The sequence below is a fragment of the Bos grunniens genome, chromosome 3 (assembly GCF_055505025.1).
Source record: "Bos grunniens cultivar Pamir isolate PY7600 chromosome 3, Bosgru_T2T1.0, whole genome shotgun sequence".
NCBI lineage: Eukaryota > Metazoa > Chordata > Mammalia > Artiodactyla > Bovidae > Bos > Bos grunniens.
Window position 1 is genome coordinate 58859199 of NC_141167.1, and position 22337 is coordinate 58881535.

A 22337-nucleotide genomic window follows, 5' to 3' on the forward strand; every position below is an offset into this window, starting at 1 on the left:
TGCAGAACAAATGTTCTGTTGTTTAGTTTCTTCAGACATTCCGATTCTCTCCTTTTGTTGCTTGCTTCTAAAAGAGGTGCCATTTCACATCATTCTGCACAAATTGTTTGAATTAATGCAAGTGTGAATTCTTACCGTTTGAAGGGGACTATTAGCATATCAAAGGTTTCTTAGCTTCAGCTCAATTGAGAAAACTTCAGCCTGTCTTCCATTTGCTTCCAAGTGGAGGCCCAAAGGGCAATGAGAATTGTAAAGGGTAAAAATGGGGAGGTGGATTCAGGCTGTGTTTCTGAACTTTTACTGTTCTGTAATTATGTGAGCTAAAAACATTGTCTGTTGCTGTGGAGCCCTTGCAAATGGAAAGACAATTATTTTCTATTGATAAATGGTTTGTTCCTAGAAAAAGAGTGACCTTTTATTTTATGAGAGTCACTGTTGCCTGTCTTTTGGGGTCCCTTTAGTGGAAGAGAGAGTGAGAAAGCTTTTCTTGTTAACTTAATACTTTTCTAAGGTCTGCACTTTGTTATATTAGTAAAATGGCTGAGAAAGTTTTAATTAATGTATAAAGCAATAGAATCTTGTGATGAAAGGGCACTCATTTGTATACTCAGGAAACTTTAATACACTTGCTAAATTTATAGGTTAAAAAAGTCCGTGGAGAGTTTTGAGTATTAAAAGCAACATAAACTTGGTTAATGCAACTTCTGTTGCAAGTATAAGTTTGAAAAAGATTTCGAAGTGATACTCAGATTTTTCATGAATTGTATATGGAGATAATTGCTTAAATATTGATTTGTTTTGTCTCAAATTTTTGTATTTTATTGAATAGTGAACTCTGGAAGTCAGCTTAGAGATTTTTCTTCATATGTATATAGCGTATACTAATGGCTTTTTTTGCACTTGGAGAGAAATATGTTCTCTGAATTTTTTAAATAACTCAATATTCATGAATAAAGAAATAAATAACAGGTACTTAGGTCATTTGGATTATTTTATGGCAAGCAGATGGGCCAAGGGAGAAATACTATCTTCAACTTCTGGGGAAATATTGGTTTTATTTATTTAGCTTTAGATTTTCTAAAACCTAGTTTTAGGATGAAAATAAATCTCAGGGATGGTTTGGAGATTTGTAAGCAGGTATCTCTTACAGTTCTACCTTTGATGGTTGGTTGATTTTGAACATGAACTGATACCCCTTCATTAGAGGGGACTTTTTTTTTTTTTTTAAAAGGACACATTCGGAAGTCCTTGTTTTCCTTTTAAAAGTGAAAATTAATAAAAAGTTTTGGAGAGAAAAATAACCATTAATCACCTAATACTGTAAGTCTTCAGTGAAATAGGATAATTTTTTTTCAGATTAAGATGAATTTTTTTTTAGTGGCATTCAAATTGTATATTATTACCCTGAAATCATTTTATGATAGTTTACTTATCTGATCTCTTCAGTTGTCTGGAAAGTACTTTTGAGGTAAAAAAAAAAGCCCACATTGATGTAATTGCTATTATTGCACTTAAGTTGCTGTTAACTAGTCTGCTTTGAATGCAGAGTGCTATAAAGAAAACACATTATCCTTTAAAGCTATTAGTGATAATCTAAAAATTGTCTTGAAAACATTGCTCTTCATTTTATATGATGGTGAGCCTGAATTCAACAAATCTCTAAAGGTGTAAAATGCAGTGAAAAGATTTTTCAACATTTAGATGACAAAATTGGACTACTTAGAGAAAAATTAATGTGTTGTAGAAGCACTTCAGCTGCCATTTTCAATCACTGAGTTACTATGTGTTGGCAACAAAACAAATTTAGAAATGCAGATAGCTCTGGGAGCAGGTAGTTGGGGAAATCAGAATATTGAATCATGTGGGGTAGAACAAACCAATTAATTACTTGAGGTTTGGACTTGAAGATTTCCAATAAATATAATTTTTCCAGGCTTTTGATTCTCTGCTTTATTAGTGGACTAATATCAAAAACAGACAACAAAACTTACAGATGTTATAAAAACTAGTATAAATATACAGATCTCACATGGAGTACTCTTAAGTCTTAATTTAAGACAAACAGTTGGGGTTTCTATTGCTACACTTTTCACAATGAGCAGAAACGTTAACACCAAGCTTCTGGGCGTTTCCTTTCTTAAAATTAGCAAGAGATCGCTTTAAAAGCCAGGTTTACTTAAGGTTAGAACTTTGTTTGATTATTATTTGAGCTTTGTGTGTTTTATTAAAATTTTTAAAATAATATTTTAAGGTCTTAAGTAATACAGGAATATGTGAGTTAAGACAAATGTTGGAAAGGTCAGAAGATCACTAGAAGCACACCATAGTGATAAAATGTTATTGCTCTGTTTTCTATCAAAATATTTATTTGACCTAACTTTTGTGAATAAATACTCAATAACACTGAGTTTACTGACAAGTATAGTATGAAATGAAGAGAGTTTTACAGTCTATTTTTCAAGGAATGAGCCGAACCCTACCTGGTAGAAATCTGTTCTCATATTAATAGAATCCATACCACTTGCACAGATTAACTGCATATAGATTTAGTTTTGGAAATTTGAAGAATTTAGTATCCTATAGGATTGCTGTTTAAAAACAATAACTTTGCTGCTAGACCTGGAAAGGTCTTAAAATCCTGTTTTGGTCATATCAGTTACTAAGGTAATTTGTTTAAGTATTAGTTCACATTACCTTAACAGATACAGGTTTAGGTTTTGTAACTATTTACAAGAAAGGTGAAAGCATTTCTATTTTAAAGATAGACTAAAATCGTAGCTTCGTTAAATTCTTTCTTATATAACACTAAATAGTCTATAGGCCCACCCAAATATTCATCTCTTCAAATAATTATTGATTGAATTATTTGAATCAAGAAAGATTGAAAAGTATTTGATCATCTGGATTACTATAATTAGACTTAATGTTATCAGAAAAATTGAAACTGTTATTAAAATCTTTTTGCTACCTAAGATGGGTGAAGTAGTGGTTATTATTATTTTTTAATGCTTTCAGAAAAAAGGACATTTATTAATTTAGAGATAGTTACTACTTATTAGAATTATGGAATTAGAATATTAAAATAATATCATTTTTCTTGACCTGATGTGATAACTTTTAAAGGAGTAACTACAACTAGGATCTGATTCGTAAATTTTATTCAAGACTTCAGGGTGGTCTATTAAGTTTAATATATAGGTTTTGTTAATTATATGTTATAAAGTATGAGGGCTTCCCTGATGGCTCAGATGGTAAAGAATCCACCTGCAGTGCAGGAAACCTGAGTTCCATCCCTGTGTTGAGAAGATCCCCTGGAGAAGGGAATAGCATACCCACTCCAGTATTCTTGGCTGGAGAATTCCATGGACAGAGAAGCCTGCTGAGTTACAGTTGATGGGGCGCCCATGGGGTCACAGGGTCAGACACAAACGGGCGACTGAGTAGGCACGCACGCATAAATTATGAAAATCCCTTAAATGCTGTTTTGATGTAAGTAGGTATTTTTTAAGTGGATCTTGGTGTAATGTAAGAAAAAGTCCTAAATGATAAAAACTATTAAAAAAAATTTTAGGTCATTTATCTGATGTATTAAATGTAGGCAATAATTTACACTTTCCAATAGATTCTTACCAACAGTTTTTTAAAAGCTATTTTTACCAGAAAAATTCTTGGATTTTGTAAAGATTATCTTTCAAAAAAGGTAGAGCAAATGAAGAAACCGCTTAACACCTGCAAGTAAAGTGTAGCTTATAGCAAAATGCTATTGCTTGCTTTGGAAGCACAGAGCAAGTTTAAATACAATTTGTTTAATTACAACAAAAATGCAGTTTTATAAAGTAATATAGTTTGTCTTTGTAAAGGATTTTATGCATTGTGTGGTGGTAAGTAAAATCCCATCACAGTTGTATAAATTTGTTCAATTACCAGACGGCTAAAAGAAAAAAAAATCAATTTACTTTGAAAAGCAACAGAAATTAGATTACCTTGGTTAGTAGGAACTTGCCAGCAGTGTCTAAATTGCTTAATAATATCAAAAGTTACCATGTTTCACAGTGTAAGAATATTGGCGCCTGTTTATATACACATACATCTTGTTTACTTGGGGACTTTCGTTATAGGAACATTTTTTCTGTTTGCTCTCCTTTTTTTTTTTAAATGGAAGCTATTCCATGACATTGTTGCTTTTCTGGATTTCCAGAATTTGTAATCCGTTGATATTTCAAATCATTGTAGTGAAAAATCAGATGTAATTTTATGAATCAAAAGACACTAGTCCATCAGTAGTAATAGCTAGGTTATTATCAGCCAAAGAAACACATACTCAAAATATTTAATGACTCCAGAATTCCACTGAACTCTAAGTCTTAAATTCTTGTAGCAGTAAAGTGGCATGGGATTCATCTGCGCAGTAGCTGGGCACCTGTTTTATTACCACCTGGATTCATTCTGGCGCCCAGATTTACTGAAGTGCAAGGACAGGCACAACTGCTCTTCACAACCACCCGGTGGTTTTTAGGTCATGAAGTCAACTTCCTGGAATTTCTGGGGAAACCAGTTGAAAAGGGAGGACAAATGTCACTTTAAATAGAGATGTTTAAATCAGATTTCTGCCTGAGGGTAAAATTTAGGACTGTTTTAGCCCGGATGTAATGTCTCCCTCTACAGAGCACAGCATTAATCACGACCTGACAAGAAAAGGTATGCTGAGCAAAACGGGCCCCTGTTGGTCTTGCCATTGATTTTTTCCAATCTGTGAGGAGTCCATTATAAACATTAAAATTCACACCCAGGGATTACACCTTAATCTTTGAATTTCAATATTTCAAAATGAGTTCCTTGAAAGAAGCCTACTTAAAGCTGAAAATTCTTTGGGAGACTTTTTAATGGATAGATTCAGTACTTTAATAAACATAGAAATGCAAGATTAAAAAGCAGGCAGGTTGAACAGAAGTTAACTTCCTGAAATAATCAGATCTTAATTCTGTTTTAAGATGCATGAAGTAACTTTGAAATTTTTTTCATCAGGTAGCTGTGAAAAGAAACACGGATAAAAACAGTTTTAAATGTGAGAGAGAGAAGAACTTGAAAAAATGTTTAACTTTAGACTCAGATCAATTCGGTCACATATTACTTTGTTAGAACAAAACCAGATACAACACTGTATCTTTTTCTGGATGAATAACAAAAACATTAGCCATTGTAGTAGCAAAGAAGAATGCATTGTGAGATATATAATAAAAGAGGAAGGATTTAATTTTGTTCTTTCAGTTACTAGATAATACTCTAAATCATTTCTTGGTCAAATATATACAAACATGTAGGTACATAAGCATACGTTTTCCATTTTGTTCCTTTGTATACATCAGTGTTAATTGACAGTTATTGGCTAAAAATTAGCACAGAGGCAAGTTTAAAATGTAAAATGATTAAGATATCTGTTTTTAAACTGACTTTGAAAATGATATGACTTTACTTGATCTGTGTTTTGTTCTCAAAGGTATTTCTTGCCTTTGGACCATTAAATTCTTGTGTTATGCACACTTTGCCTCATTTTGTAGGTGTTTTTACATCAGTCCACACCCCAAACAGATTATTGCACTGGATTTAGGTGAGAGAATAATCTAACCCCAATTACTGTCAAAGATGGTTCTTGGCCGTCGGGGGCGGTCTATGTGACCTTGCTTTTGACTCATGCTTTCTCTAGTAGAGGATAGTAAGTAGTGTCTATCTGTAGAGAGAGGAAAAAGAATTCTTTGTGGTTTGTTTATAAAGTGAGCTTTAAAAAAAATAAATAAAGTGAGCTTTAATTTTAATCATTTATTCTTAAAATTAAATACTGTGACATCATTTCTTCACGTAATGGGTAAGTTTACAAGATTTTTGACAAGGTCTTTAGTTGATAGATTATTTCTGTTTTATGTAGATTATATTTACTTAGCTGTCAACTACAAATTACTACATAAAAAAAATCATGTTGAAAACTATTTTCCCTGTGTCTTTACTTAGAAGCAAGGATTTCTTCTTGGAATTTTTATTTTTTTATTCTACTGGAAGAATAGAAATTTTATTCCTGTGCTTTAAAAGCTTACCATTTTTTACTGTTTACTGTTGTTGTTATTGATTAGGTATTACAGAACACATTTTTTATATAACATTTTCTTCACTCATCTTTTTAATCTCAGGATGCTTACGGTGTATTTTAAATCTTAAAATTCTTGACTTTTCTATGGTTTAAAATGTTCAAGACAGCTTGGGAATCATTAATTTTAATGAGGTAAGCTTATGTACCTATATCCCAGTGACTGCACATATTTTCATAGAATTTGATAAAGGTGTAGTGTATTGAATGAAGAATTGATCCATTTTACATATCTTGTTCCATTTTGAAAAAGATGGACGTAATCCTAAAACACTTGATTTTGCTTCATATGCATCAGCAAATAAAAATTATACTAAAATTATAATATCCTTGATATTTTCACCTTTACTAAGGACACAGTTGTTTTTGTCCTTTTCCAAGTTCTGCCTGCTGTGTGAAAGATGTTTACTATTTAGGTGCCTTCTCTTGATAGTGCTCTCGATGAGGTATAATATGGGGAAGGCACCTCCTTTGTTTTTTTCTGCTGCAAATGCTTTGTCACCCATAGCCTTTGGAACCCACTTTTTATATTGCCTTTGATTTTAAACTAGGTCTGCAGTCTGAATATTTAAAAATATAAGTGAAACAAAATTTTATTTCTTTCTGTTAAGCAAAAATCTCACTAAAAACTCTGCTTAAGTTGCTTTTCCTATTAACCTTATTTTCTTTTTTAATTGGAAAAAATAAATATAATTGATATCTATATTTCTGTATGTTTTAGCATGAAAGTTAGCATATCTTTCATAATAGTTTGTTTAATAATCTTAGTTTGTAAAAAATCACTTTTGATAAGCTTGTCAATTCATTTATAGGTAAGTCAAACAATTTGCATCAAATTTACAAACACTGCTTATACCTTATAAAGGTGGGGTATGCCAAAAATCTTAAAGGAGAGAGGAATTAAAACGAAACACTTTTTTGGCAACACCTTGCCCCAAGAATTTGAAATGGTTTTTAACCTGGCTTTTTTTTTTCTTCATTGACAAGGATCCATCTTATCTCCGTATACCTGGGCAAAGGAACGTGGCAAAAAAGGAGAATGTGTAAACAGAAATCTAAAACAGATTCTAAAAAAGATATTATGGAGAGATAAAGAAAATTTTTGGAAAGCAATTGAATTTCTTTTTCTTTGTATTGAATTAATGAAAATACATTTAGTTTTCAAAAGAAGATATTCTCTGGGTTAAATTTATGAATTATTCTAAATAAAAAGAAAATGTGGTTGTAACTGTAGTTTAAATACGATTTTTTATCTTTGACTGTGAGTCAGTCCTAAGAAGCCACTTTGGGATTGCTTGCTTTGCATTTAGTAGATGCACCAGGTAAACGTCTTGGGCAGCTTTGGTTTGGGTGAATTGCCAGTTTCACACTGGTGCTGTGTAAGCAAGGTAATGCTTCCTTTTCCTTGAAATACACTGTGAGAGTACCTCTGGGTGAAATATGAAAAGTTTGTGTATCCTGACTGCTCTAGCTGTGTTCTTAACCAAGATGTTGGGCAAGAGTAATCATGCTGAACCACAGATTTTCAGGAGCAGTTATTTATCAAGTAATTGGTAAGGAGGAGGAACAATGCTAGATAATAGTATTTTTATACAATTATGTTCTGCATCTTTACCACACAATTGCCTACATGTTTCAGATATTTTTGCCAACCTTTGTTATTACCTGTAGAGGGAGCTTGCATATGAGATAAAATAATCAAGGCAGTATAAATTGATCATTTCCCTTTTGAAAATGATATTTTATTAACATTATTTTTGTTTGAGAAAAATTATTCTAAGGAAAATAAAGCATTTTGAGATTAGGCAAATTCTAGTGAAATTTACAGTAATAAATGCCAGGTTTTTATGATTTTCTGTATTTACAGATTACAGATATACTTTTTACTTTTTCTTAATTAGTAAAATTTCCTAGATAGACAATGAAGATAGTGAATCAGGTTCATCTTGAGATTCTGCTTTTTTTAAATGATTGGCCAAAGCTCTGGGAGGATAGCTGCAGACATCTTCTGCTTTAATACTTAATTGTTAAAAGATTCAAAAATTTTAGATAATTTTCCAGATTATGCAAAATATAAAACAATCAGTTAATGATAAGGACTAAATTGCATTCCTCTACATTTAATTAGTAGATCAGATTAGATTTGTTGCATGTATTCTTTTCTAAAAACAAAAACAATCACGTGGATTAGTGATTTTTACTTGCAAAGATGGATTGATTTGTGTAGTGACACTTAAAACGGGTAAACTACTAATAAGGACCTTTTATTAAGTAGGTTAGAAAACTGCTTTCTAGCTTGGTAAAAAATGAATGCAGATATGAAAGACTGCTTGATTAGAAACAGAATTTTGTTTGTGAACTCCGAGTCAACTAATTTCTAAAAAATTATTAACCAGATACTCAGAAATAATAGAGAGTTTTGCAAGCAGGTGTTTTGGTAATCTAAATGTAAAGCCTGTAGGAGCATTTGGATCAAATTTTTAGTGAGCAGATTTTTCAAATTACCTGTGTATATTTAATTGTGCCAGGAAATTTAAGGATAGGATATCATGTTAAATTCTACTAAAAATGAATCATTTCATTTTAATTTTTACATTTTGGTATGGTAGCATTATCAGAATTTGCCCGTTAGGAGGAAGAAAGGTTATCTATTTAAGCATACTTGAAAAGAGATATAATAGTTTATTTTTTCCTTAGTTTACCAAGGGATGAGATGACAAAAATATTTATTTTGTATTTTAAAAGACTGTTTCTTGATGAAATTTACTGTTGTGGGTTTATTATATTATTAGCTAATCTTTACTAATGTGAAAAGTTGAGTTATTCACTATTATACTGAATGCCTCTCTGAGTATGAAAACTGTTGTCTAATAGGGAGATTTATGGTAGTGGCATGGGCTTTTGTATAAGTATTACCTTCTCAGCATGGTCATGTATTAACAAGTCTGTGCTACATTGATGCAGAACATATACATATCAGGGTAAGAATATTAGCAACAGCAATTATGTTTCAATAGGATTACATGCTATGTTTTACAAACATATCCACATGTTCCTTTCCATAAAATTATGGATAGACATCCTGTACTGCCAACTTTGCTTCATTGCCTTAAATAATATACAAAGAGATTTCTTACCATACCATGTCATAGTTGGTGCTAAATATGATAGGGATTGGAATATGGAATCTGATATTATAGTTCATTACTCTTTTCCCTTAAATGCCACACCTCTCTTTGCAGTGAGCTAAGGGTTACTAGAGAGAATTCATTCCAGGAAAATTATTACGTGAGGAACAGTAACTGTCACAGAGTACATAACTTCTGTGAGGTTATTGAAAGGCACAGCTAGGGTAAGTTCTACCTGTTTTGTCTTTAATCTAAAGGTAGACTACTGAGCAACTTTTAAAATAATGAAATTTGAATTGTGAAGAAAATGTGCTAGTGAAAAGTTAAATTATTGCTGTAGAAAGATTATTGTTATTTTATTATATTAAGGATGTTTATGATGAGAAAGTTAATTGGCATCTGCTTTTCCATTTAAAATAACCCTGGCATTCTTAGTAAATAACCAAAAAATTTCTATTAAACATTTAGGAATGAACAGTAAAAAAGAATATGAATTATGATAAGACATCATGTCTTTTGTATTAATGTTGAGTATATATTGTTTCTGCATCTATATGGGCAGATTGCTTTTTTAAATAAGATATTATGAATAGACTACAATATAAAGAAAAATTCTCCAGATAAGGGTAATAGTGTTATGAATATATATTTGAAATAATAAAAATAGAAATTCTAACTGTTTGAACTCAGAGGTAAATATTTTAATGTTTAACATCTTAAACACATTAACAAAACTATATCTACATAATAAACTCAAAGTAAACTCTAAATAGTATTTATCCAGACTTTTATATATACCTATTTGAAGAGTCTGGAAATGCAAAACTGTGAACTGTATGTTTTAATAACTATATCAGAAAATAATTTAAAAATATATTTTAAATTGCCTTATTACCAGAATTTAAAAACTATACCTTTCATTTTAATTGTAAAAATGAACAGTGTCTTTGTGCCTTCACGTTTCAAAGGCATTTCTGATTATCTATTTGGTAGATTTATTCAAATTGAAATCTAACAGAAGTTTAAAAAGATTACATTTTATTATGTACACTTTGTATGGTATGATTTTGTGACATTCTAATATTGCTAATTCAAAGCTATATTAAAGTGAAAATGTTTAAGACCTTAGAATATCAAATTTCTATTCATTTTAAAAAATATTAAATTTTAAGATATTAGGTATTTTTAATAAAAAGTATGCTATTTTTATCAACAAAGATATTACAAACTACCAATAATTTAGACATAATTGATTTACCTTATAAACATCCAACACCAAAGCAAATACCTGAAATTTAAAAATACTGATGATTTTTTACTTATGGACAATTTTGTCTCTTAAATTTGATTTTTGTATTTCAATGTAAATGTGATCATTAATCATACAAATGATTTATATTTGGAGATTTATATTTCTGTTTAATAGATACTTTTTTTAAAAGATATCTTGTCTTAAAAGGTATCTATTGTCATTTAAATCAGTTATAAGAAGGAAAAGAAAACCCATTGAATCATTGAATTTTTGTGTAATTAAAAAAAGAACTTTTTATTTAATGCTCTTTTAACCAGTTTATGGATTCAGAAGGCATTTTTGTTTTGACCAAATGTAAGTCAAAGCAAGGTAGTTATTATTACTCATTTGAGAGGCCCTAAGTAAGAGTTGATTTAGGTTCAGGGAAAAGGTTTAGCCATGCATTTTACTACTTGTTAGAGCATCGTAACAAATGCTTTGTTATCTCTTAGAGTAATTAATTAATCAGGTCCACAATACCTGATATAAAAATAAATACTGGATCTTTGAAATTAAATTACACTTCAAAAAAGTCTCTGTTTTAACTCTTTGCTATGTGGGATTCGCTTAACAGCTGCAACACACTAATATATTTAAGAACACAGTTCTCAAAGCACTTTTCTATCTTTATAATGTGTATAGGAGTTTATGGTTGAATAGTGCTTATAAAATATTTTGTAGAATTGTGGTGATGTAGAATTATAATAAACTTGATGGTCAATCATAACTTTTATACTTGGCTGTTTTAATAATGTAGTTGCTCTCCCTCTGCCGCGTCTCCCTTTTTTTTTTTTAATTTTTTTTTGTGTTGTGTTACTAATATATTAAGTACTTAAGTTCTTTAGACATTTCAGCCTGGAAACCTATAATTGATTTCATTAAATGAGAATAGATATCTTTTAAGACAGTTATTATTCAGTTAATAATATATGATTAAAAAACATAAGAACAAATCTTTAGTATCTTCAAATTCACATTTTCTAGAGTTCAATTTTTCAAAAACATTTAGAGTTATTTTTTAATAGTATAAGAATATCCTATAAAGAAATTAGAGAACAAGAATTAGAGCTCTTTAAAACAGTACTAAATTGAAAACTATACTACAACTATTGCCTAAGTATTTTAAGAATATTGAGAATCATACACTAATAGCTTCATTCTCTATATTGCCTGTTAATTCTGTGAAAACCAAGACGAGCCTATCAAGAGGGTTGCAGTTAGCTCACCAAGATGTTAAGTTTTAATTGGAAATAAGCTAAAATATAGTTTTAATTTGTTAGCTTACTTTATTAAAGCTTATTTTGCCTGTTTTTTAAAAAAGTAAGTTATCACAGATCTTATTTATATTTATAAAATTGATGATAATATCAGGTATTTCTTGCATTCTTCTTAAGAATGTCATTTTGGTATGTTGTGTATTGCTTTTGTATTTTTGGCATTCCCTCTGATAGAGTGTTTTCTTCAGGCCTTTTTTAAATAATTTGATATCATTCATTTCTGAATTTATGACTGAGGGCCTTATTTCTCCTTTAAAAAAATTAAATCATGTTTTTCATTTGACTTCCCAAGGAAGCTGCAGTTTGACCTCCTAAAGAGAGCTAAGATAAAAACTGAGTGATTAGTAATCAATGTTTTTTGTTTTATTTAATGTGAAATAGTTTTTGTTTTATTTAATATGAAATCTCATTATTTGTTGGTGACCTTCAAAGTTTTTCCATATGACTTAATATATATTGAGTCCCCATAATTTGTTATACTTTCATGCTTGTCATTCAACTCTTGTAAAACATTCTTTTAATGTTAGTTCTGACAATTCATTGTAACATAAGAGGGATCTTTTTATACTTTGCATACTTTTATTCAACCTACAAAATAAAAACTGTTTCATATATATTTTTCTCATAGAAAATAAGTTTTTCATTGAAGCATCATAAATGACTGAGGAGTGCATATGTACTTCCATCCTTTAATTAAAATTTGTGTTATGAATAAAATTATTTACAAGAAAAAAAAGTAGTTTGTGTATAAAAAGGACTGATATGGGTAGCTACATTGCATAGTCGATGCCTTTGATTGGCCTGCCATCCTACTTTATTTAGATTTGTTTCAGCCAAAATATGGTAAGGAAAGTGTATGTATTATATAATATCATATCTTTGCTAGGATTTACCATTGTTTTAATCTTATTTTTTGGCTGAAAATTAGGCTGTATTATCTAAACTTATAAATTATTGCATTCTGCATAAGACAAGTTTCTGCTAATTTTCTCTTATCTTTTCTCTTAGAATTTATGACTTTGCTAAACTTTGTGGCACTTCTACTGTTTCAACTTGTTGACATTAATTTGTATTTATTGTGTGAAAGAGATCTAAAAACAGTAGAAAGTTTATGCAGCCCTGTATAAGGATAGGCTTTTAGATAGGGAGCTATAACAGGATCAATAATTAGAAAATCAAACTAAAACTATTAGAAAGAATTCCAGGAAACAGTATGTAGTTTTAGCTACGTAGTTAAATTTTTCATTAACACTGCTAATGAAAATTAACTTTTGGACAGTATCACAATTAGACCATTCAGAATTTTTAAAGCTCCACTTATCTGTTTGAACATTCATTCCTTACTTACCAAATTGACTTTTTAATGCTGAACTCTTATTAAAGCTTTAATATTTTACATCATTTTAACACACAATCAAAAATTGATGAAATTTAAGTGTTTGACATCTAGGTTAAAATCACCTATTACGATGGTATAGAAACCGTTGACTTTTTTGTCCCTATTGCAACAATTACGAATAGATTGAAAATTATTTTTACAAACAATTCAGTGGAAATTAGAAGCTCCCAATCTTCAGTAGTGAAATTCCTTTATGTACTTTGAGTTTTGTTGATTCTATGCAAGCACAACGGGTGAAGAAGTTGAATAATAATAAATCTAGAACAGCAGAGCTTTTGGTTTAATGTGTATATAATTTATTAGAAATTGTAAAAAATTGAAAATTGTTCTAGTGTGTGTGTACCTGTTTGTGATATAATAATCATAAACTTGTCTTTGTCTTTCACCGTATGATACAGATACCTAGTGGTGTATTTGGTTGTTTAGCTGAAAGGCCGATGTTTCCATTTTTGGAATTAGCTTATATTCCAGACTGTTAATCTAATTAAAACTCCTTACATGAACTTTTAATGTAAAGGGACATTTATAGGGTACAAATAAGATCATTAAGGTAAATTTGAAAGAAGTAAATCTTAATTTTTAGGTCAACCTTGTCACCATTCTGTGTTGTGCAATTTATAGGTTTCTCGAAGTCAGAAGATGTCACTAATCCAGTGCCATCCATCTTTGGCCATTATCCTACAACTTACTCCCAATTTTGATAAGTTAAATTGTATTACGATACACAGTGGTGGCCAATTTTTACTATAATAAATAATTTTTGAGAGTTTAATTAAAATAAAAGTCATACCTAAATTATCTTTTGAAAAGTAGGATGTTTCATATGCAGGTATGTTCTCAAAGTACAGTTAACTCTTCTGTAGTTTACAGTAACCTTTCCTGGCAATGTTGTATATGTATAAATGACAGTTAACGACTTGGATTTACTTTAATAATTCACAGTATTTGTAATGCTTTGGATTTTACTTTCAGGGTGTTATTTTTGGTTTCCTACAATTGCCACAGAGATTATTATGGCTGCACATGTGGTTTTAAAAATGTGACTGTACTTACAGTATCGAATTTGTCAAAATTGCCATACCAAAAGTATACACTTACTTTCATTGGTCTTAAAGTCTGTATTTTAAAATATTGTTTGTTTTTACTGTTTACAAGTGCAGTTTTTCCTACTAGCACATTTCATCTACTTATCCATTAACTTCAGAGCTTTAATTGTTTTTATATTAAACCAACAGCCATTTATTGAGGCCCTGCCTGAAAAAATGTACTGTATAAGGACTGTGCTCTCTAGGTGCTTAAAATCTCATCAGAGAAACAGATATTTCCGCAGATAATTATAATTATACTGTAATATTCCAACCTGAAGTGTAGAGGAAGGGCTGTGGAAATACAGGGTAGCAGGAGTGAATTTAAAATGAATAACATGGAAAAAAGAGAATCCATTTAAACAGATCTGAAAACAGAGGAGGGTTTTTGCAGATGAAGGCTTTTTGAGGAGGAGGAGAAGTCAGAGACAAAGATCAGGGGGAAAAAAAGGCGGATGGTACCTTAGTAAGGTGCCTTAAGAGGAAGTATGGAAGATATGGATTGCCCAGGAAGTAGAGGGAGATGACACTGGGATCTTAGGGGCATGTTTACAAAGAGTCTTGTATGCTAAGGTTAGACATTATCATGAAGGCCATAAAAAGCTGTTAATATTTTCAATTAAGCAAGTGTTATATTTAACTGCTGTCATCATGGTGTAACTAATGAACTAGAGTACAGAAATACTGGCGTAAACAGAAACCTAGTTAGAAGGTGTAGATGACAGTCCAGATGAGAGGCAGTGGCAATAGACAAACTGGAAAAGTTTTTAAATGATGGGATAGAATTTGGCCACTGCTTGAATTCGGGGTAGAGGTAGAGCTAGGAATCAAAACCTACGTTCATTCCTGCCATTAGCCTATTGAGAGCGAGGGAGGAGGAACGAACCCATTTTTCTGACACTATTTTGAGGTGTGTGTATTATGCCTAAAGAATATCAGCTGTGCAAAAATTGCTTCAAGTTGATATGTATATTTTTAATGTGACTTGTGAAATATTATTATTTTGCTTCCTTTAGATGTCTCTAAAAATATTCTTGAGTATATACCTGCATATCTTTAAGAGATATTCATGTTTTATCAAGTGCTGATAAAAGTGAGAACTTATTATGTGGATTTGAAACTATTGGTTTAGGTTTTTGGTTAATTTGTGTTCTACTTAGGTTTGTAGTTTCCTTCAGATTTTTTAAAAATTATTTTTTGTTTTATATGGGAGTATAGTTGATTAACGTCATGTTAGTTTAGGTGTATATTTGTGTTTTTATGAGGTGCCTTCAAGATAATGAAGATTATAAAATTCAGCAATTATAATTTGGTTAGGGAGAAATATTCATTTATTAGTGAAAGAGCTCTTTTGTCATGATTAGACTTGTTGAGATACTCTTTGTTTCATTGCATTTTAGTAACATTCTTAGTACCTCCTTAACCAACTAATTCGATACTCTTAGGTTTCCTTAGCTATCAGCCTGCCTCCCCTCTTTTTAATTCATTACAATTTATCTTTATTTTAGCTTTCTCTTTTTCTAAATCATGAACTTAGATATTTATTCTGTTGGTACATAGGAAATTTCCCAGCTACGTCTTGTTCATTATAAGAAGAATGAAATCATTTCCTCAGTAGCTTTCTGTTATTTAGACCCAGCAGTAACATTCAGGTTTTGTAGCTGATCCTTTATATCTTGTTAATTATGGGTGACAAGGCTGAACAACAACCAGAAGCACCTATCAGCCCCAATTATTAGCAATTAACTTGGAGTAGCCTTCAATATATTTTTGAATAAACATTTATCATGGATGATAATGAAGATCACAATAAATTGCACTAGAACTTAACCAGTTTCTGATTCCTCTTAAATATAGGAATTATAAGGATAATAATAAGTGTAATAAGTATAGGCTTGGTCTTTTGACGTCTATTATCATTCTTTAAATTTTATTTTTTCTCTCACTTTTCTTTGGTATGTTCCCTCTTACTCTTTTTCTTAAATCTGCCCAGAGGTTTTGAATATTTTTTATGATTGGTATTCTATTATTCTTGCTATCTTCCTGAATCTGGTATGTCACTAACTGACCTGACTTTTATCATAATTGATGTTCTCATACTGAAAACAGGAAGTATTGATGTATACCCATCCGTCCACCTGTGAATATAAATTGTCTTTCTCATTTTACTCTTACAGTAAAGATGCCTGATTGAATTATCATATGAAAACCATCCCAAGGAAGGTTTTTTTTGGTAGTTCTTCTTCCTGACCTATAATCATAGCTTCAAAATCCCTGCCCCCAAATCATCCTAAAGATTAGGTTCCTCCCATGTATTCACAGTTTTAAAAGGAAGTCAGTGGAGGGTATTTGTCAGAATTGTATCCTGGTATGAAGGCTGGCTTCTCACCCTTTTTCTACTGCTGGATCAGTTATGCTGAAAACAGATTCACATTAAGGTAATCAACCTGAAATAAAGGGAGGTTAACTAAATGTGGTTATTGATACTGTATTGTGAATTTTAAGATAAAATAGAAATGTTTAAAAAGACATCTTTAAAAATTTTTTTTAAAGACATTTTTAATGGTCATAAGATATGTAAGAAATTTTAACAAAATATTCTAACAAATCCATGGTGTAACCATCTACTCACTTAGCAACCTGTGAACAATAGCATTTAATATTTTATATAATCTTTTAGCAGAGGTGGCCCAAATTTTGGCATCAGATATTTTGTAGTATTCAAAGAGTCATTCTTCTGCAATTTCTTTCTTCAGTGGGTAATTAGATATCACAGGTGGATTATCTTTACCTTTAATTTGAAGTGAAAGGTTTTTAGGGGGTGGTGGTGGTTGTCTGGTTTCCAAAATGTTTTCTAGTGGCTAATACTAAAATCTGATTAAAATCTCATTGTGTTCTGGTATTCACAGCAGAAAACTACTCTAAATTGCATTATATGAAGCTGAATAATAACTATGGTTTGATTAAAAATATTAATAAAATTAAATTTGTAAATTGTAGCTGTAGGGTTTCAAGATTTAAGTTAGTGAAACGCCAGAACGTGTTTTTATATTTAGTGTGATTAGTATTATGTGAGAAGCTCATCTTCCCAAATTAGGACAGACATATATATTGTACCATTTACAGAGTCTAATTATTAAAACTTGTTAAATTTCATATTTGACATTCAGACATCTTTCTGCAAAGAAGCTGCTTAGATTTATTGTCAACGTTGTTTGACTTGTATATTAGTCAATTTAATTGCAAATGCTGTTTTGTGGAAGGGTGGAAAGTTAGGATTTAGAAGTAGCCATGGTTTTTCAACAGCTGCAGTAAATCAAAAATACTAAAAAGAAAGAAATCTGCAGTGCCGACCTGTGTGCATTATAGGCAATGTCAGATACCTTAACTGCAAACTAAGGCTGAAGTTTAATTCCCAGTGTGAAATTTACTGTTTTTTCATATAGAGGTGAGATATAAGCCCGAGATTGGTGTTGGATTAGAATGCTAATGTCAGTCCTGTAATTTTGGAGCAGAAACGAGGTGTGGGTTTTAATTTTTTCATTCTTTGTTCTGAATGGTGATTAAGTATGTTATTGTACCTTTATATTGATCTTTATTTTTAAAAATGGACTTGTAAGAGGATTTCACTTTGGAAACAGTGTTTTCTCATTCAAAACATTGCTGGGAGAATATGTAGATGTGGAAGCCCATTTTGTCAAAAATTTTTGCAAGAGAAAATTATCTTGCCTGTTTTTAGTGTACTTTGAAAATAAATGTCAGATTTGTTTATTTACCCCATACTGTTTTATTTAAAAGCAGATCTCTCAGATATACTTAATATAGTTTTATGTAATTGCACATTTTGTAGTATTTTTTAAAGTTTTAAGTTATTTTCAGTATTTTAATTACTGAATTTTCAAATACAGATGGTCCTTGATTTACAGTGGTTTAACTTAAGATTTTTTGACTTTACCTTTACGATGGTTTGACTTAAGATTTTTCGACTTTCCCTTTACGATGGTTTGACTTAAGATGTTTAGACTTTACCTTGGTGTGAAAGTGGTATGTGTTCACCAGAAGCCCTACTTCAGATTTTTGAATTGTGACTCTTTACTGGCTAGCTGTACGCCCTACAATATTCTCTTGATGCTGGGCCATGGCAGCGATTTGCAGCTCTTAACCACAATGACAAATATCTGTTCCTATGCAATCATTCTGTTTTTCATCTTCAGTACAGTATTTAATAAATTCTATGAGATATTCGACATTTTATTATGAAATAGAATTTGTGTTACACGATTTTGCCCAACTGTGGGCTACTGTGAGTGTTCTGAGCACATTTTAGATAAGCTAGGTTTTTGTGTGTTAGTCGCTCAGTCGTGTAGCCTGCCAGGCACCTCTGTCCATGGAATTTCCCAGGCAAGACTACTGGACTCTGTCCATGGAATTCTTCAAACAAGAATACTCGAGTGGGTAGCCATTCCCTTCTCCAGAGGATCTTCCCGATCCAGGCATTGAACCCCAGGTCTTCTGCACTGCAGACAGATTCTTTGCCATGCGAGCTACCAAGGAAGCTAGTTTAGACTAGGCTAATATATGATGCTTGGTAGGTTAGATGCATTAAATGTATTTTTGACCTAGATATTTTCAACTCATATGTGTTTATAGAGATTTAAGTAACCCCATCATAAGTTGAAGGAAATCTGAAGTTTTAAAGAAAAACTTCATCAGGGGATTATTCTACTTGAGTTTAGTTGGGCCTAAGTTGTAGGTTTAGTTTCCCGACTAATAGTGGACCTTTTTGCTTCCTCTTACAGTGAGGAGGCTTGGTGGTTTTTAAAACTTCCTTGAGGGAGTTTATTTGACTTCTATAAATGATAACAGAAACTTATTTTATGCCAAACAGTGATAAATTCAACTTCTGAAAAAAAGCTATTTTTGTTTTTTTGTGTCTTAAATGGGCAGTTCTTCAATATTAAAGTATTTCAAAAAAATGCTTAAAATTCCCTATTTTAGGAGCTCTCTAAATTGTTTCTCATTTAAAAATGTTGTTTTTCAACTTTATACTTCAGTTTCTGAGTTCATTTACTTTTCTTTATCTTTCTCAGATCGATTCCTGAACATTCAGTTTATTCATTCACCCCTTCCTTCCTCTCTCCTTTCTATTTACCTAATCTCTTTCCTTTTTTGTTGAAAATATTTATTATATGCTATTTGCCAGGCATTACTCAAGGGTACCCGAACTGAGGTTATAGATGTGAAAGTCATGTGTTCTATTTTCATTTAACGCATGATTTTGAAAATACTTCAGAATCTTGTGTTAGTGGTAGGCATATTGTATTTTGTACACAAATGGCCATATTCCTCTGGTGTGTGACGTGGAGGCTGAGGGAGGGACATAGTAAGATAGTTAAGTGATCGGCCTAAAATGAGTCTTGGAAGAGGAAGAGCCGTTAGCAGAAGGGATTCTAGGCAGAGGGAATAGCAGAAATATGCCAAGAAAGGTGCAGAGGAGAGGATAAGCCTCCCATGCTCCAAAAATTGAATTACTTTAATTGTTAAAGAGGAAGAGTAGGAAGTAAAGGATGTTTATTCTTAGGTTTAGTTGTTAGCCTAAAAAGAAATCCATTAAAAATTATAGTAATTAACATCCATTAAAAGTTATAATAATCTTCCACATTATTGTATTGTACAGTACCAGATTCAGTGCCTTGAACAGAGTATGTATCCTGGACATTTTTCTTTTTTTGGTTTGAAGAGACTTACATTGAAGAAAAATAAATATTGAAAATGTTTACAAAAGAGGTTTTTATGATAGTTTAAAAGCTTAATTGAAGAGGAGTTATAAGCTAACCAACCCAATCACTGTTATACAAATGGTACACATAGTGATTGAAGGAATTTTAAGAAAGAGGTTTTTGTTTTTTTTTTTAGTTGGAGGGGATCTTGTTGGCTTTATGGCATAGGTGAAAGTTTGTAAAGAATTTCCTTAGGTGGAAAGGAGGGGAATGTTTTCTATATGGGTGAAAATAAATCTTAACTAGAATTTGAAGGGCATATTCAAAATCAAGTTCGACAGAAATAGAGGGTTGAATTACTTTTAAAGTTAGATCCCTTTGGGCTCTATTCCTGTTTTTTACTTTTTGCCAATTTTTTAAAAAACATTTTCCTTTTACCACTGCCCCTCCAGTCCCTCTATTGTTAAAACTGAGATACTAGGTTTGTTGTGATACTTAAATTACAGTGAGATGATAATATATGTACTTAAGAGAAAATTTGCAAATCAGCACTTCTGAGATCTGCCTTTGTTAAGTCACAACCCTAAGCGTTTTTGTCTTATGTATAAAGTGATTTCTAGGATTAGTTCCAGTTTTACACATTTTTATGGTTTAGAGTGAAATTAGGAAGATTAATCTAATAGAAGTCGGCAAGTTGGTTGGAGGGCCAGAAATTAGCCAAGAAATTTTATACAAGTTGAGAAAGAAGTAAGGGCAGAGGGAATGAAAGGAATGAAAGGGGATTAAGACATCTCAGGGAAAGAATCAATGAAACTGTGAGTGAATGCGTACTACCTGAAAATGAAGTAACTTTCATCTTCACAGCAGTGTATTTTATCCTAACTTACAATTAATTCTTCAGAGGATTTTTTTGGTTTTAAAAACTTTTAGAGACTGAGCTAATTTTGTGTGTGTATGTATCTGTGCATGTACTGGTATACTTAGTAAGCTTAGGTCAAAGGAAATCTGTTACTCCATAGTGGGTGTGATTTTTTTTTTTTTTAATTTTACCATTTCACATTAATGTGTTTCTTTGTTACTGTGAAGCATAAATGCATAATTCATGCTAAATCAGTATATTGGTCTAGAAGGATTTTTAGAAGACTAATAATGGTGTAGAGTCCTCTTTAATACATGTGACTATATAAAACATTATTAATGTTAACAGATGTTGCACTTTAATCCCCTAGAATGATTGTTTGGTACCAGCAGGAGATTTATTAAGCCTGAATTGTGTGAAATTGTGTGTGCATAAGCTGCTACTTAGATTGTAAAAATGCTATTGAAAACTGTTAAAAAGTTTTAGCTATAATTGGCAGAGAAGTATTAGCTGTGCTAAAAGAAGTATGATATATAGTTGACCCATGAGCCTTAACCTTTTTATCATTTATCTTCTTGTATTAATGTCACTAAATTATTAATTCATGAGTCAGGGTGGGAAGTGTGAAGGCACCATTTAAATGTGTGGCAAATTTATCCTTATCGCTAGAGACATGAAAAAAAGTCATTTTGTGTTATCTGTAAAACTGAAAGGACATTTTCAGGACTGAAATTTCATTTACAGTAATCCACTTCACTTTCAGTAAAACACCTAGATTATTACTACCATAATATAATGCTCTTATTAAAAATTTGTAACCTTCTCCGCTCTTTTGTCTTATATATAATATTGATAGAAAAGTTTAGCCTTCGTGTATTTTAAATGTGATACCTATTAATTGTAGCTTAGAAATATTATTCTTGTGGTATGTTACAGTGTGGCTGTTCAATTTCAAGAAATATTAGATTGCAGAAAATAAAAGTATTTACTATAATAGTAGCAGTCAAATATTGACTGGGAAGAGACTAGATATAGGGAATTGGAAAATTCTAAAAATACTTTTGTTCTAAAAGAAATGTATGTATTTATTGTGACATCATAATTTTTTGGAGTAAGATTGGTGATTTTGGTTTTGTAGAATTTTTAGCTTTATAGCAGAAATTGAAGAAACTAGAATTTAGTAGTTTCCTTTTGAATACAGTATGTGGGACTGAGATATATCCAGTATTTCATATGAGTGAATAACAGTGCTGACAGAAATTTCACAAGTTTGAATCCACTTTTACTGACAGCTATTTGAAACCATCATACTAGTGGTAGAATACCTCAAGGGTCCTTGTCTAAACCTCATTATTTTTCAGCCTCCCATTACTTACTGTTTTGATTGGTTTTACCTTCTACCCTGCCAAAGTAGTAAGATATAGCTTCTGTGGTAATGC

At 31.3% G+C, this 22337-nt stretch overlaps 1 protein-coding gene across 33 annotated transcripts in view; it reads left to right on the top strand.

Annotated features, from left to right (window-relative positions):
• The window catches only part of ADGRL2 (adhesion G protein-coupled receptor L2), a 306832-nt gene that overhangs the window by 111776 nt on the left and 172719 nt on the right, over nt 1–22337 (top strand). Inside the window, exon 1 of one of the 33 annotated variants that reach the window (XM_086394353.1) lies at nt 16069–16757. The exons of the other annotated variants lie outside the window; for them this stretch is intronic. The gene's annotated coding sequence lies outside the window, so the exon portion shown is untranslated. Of the gene's footprint in view, nt 1–16068; nt 16758–22337 lie in introns of those variants that run through there. 33 annotated transcript variants of the gene reach the window in all.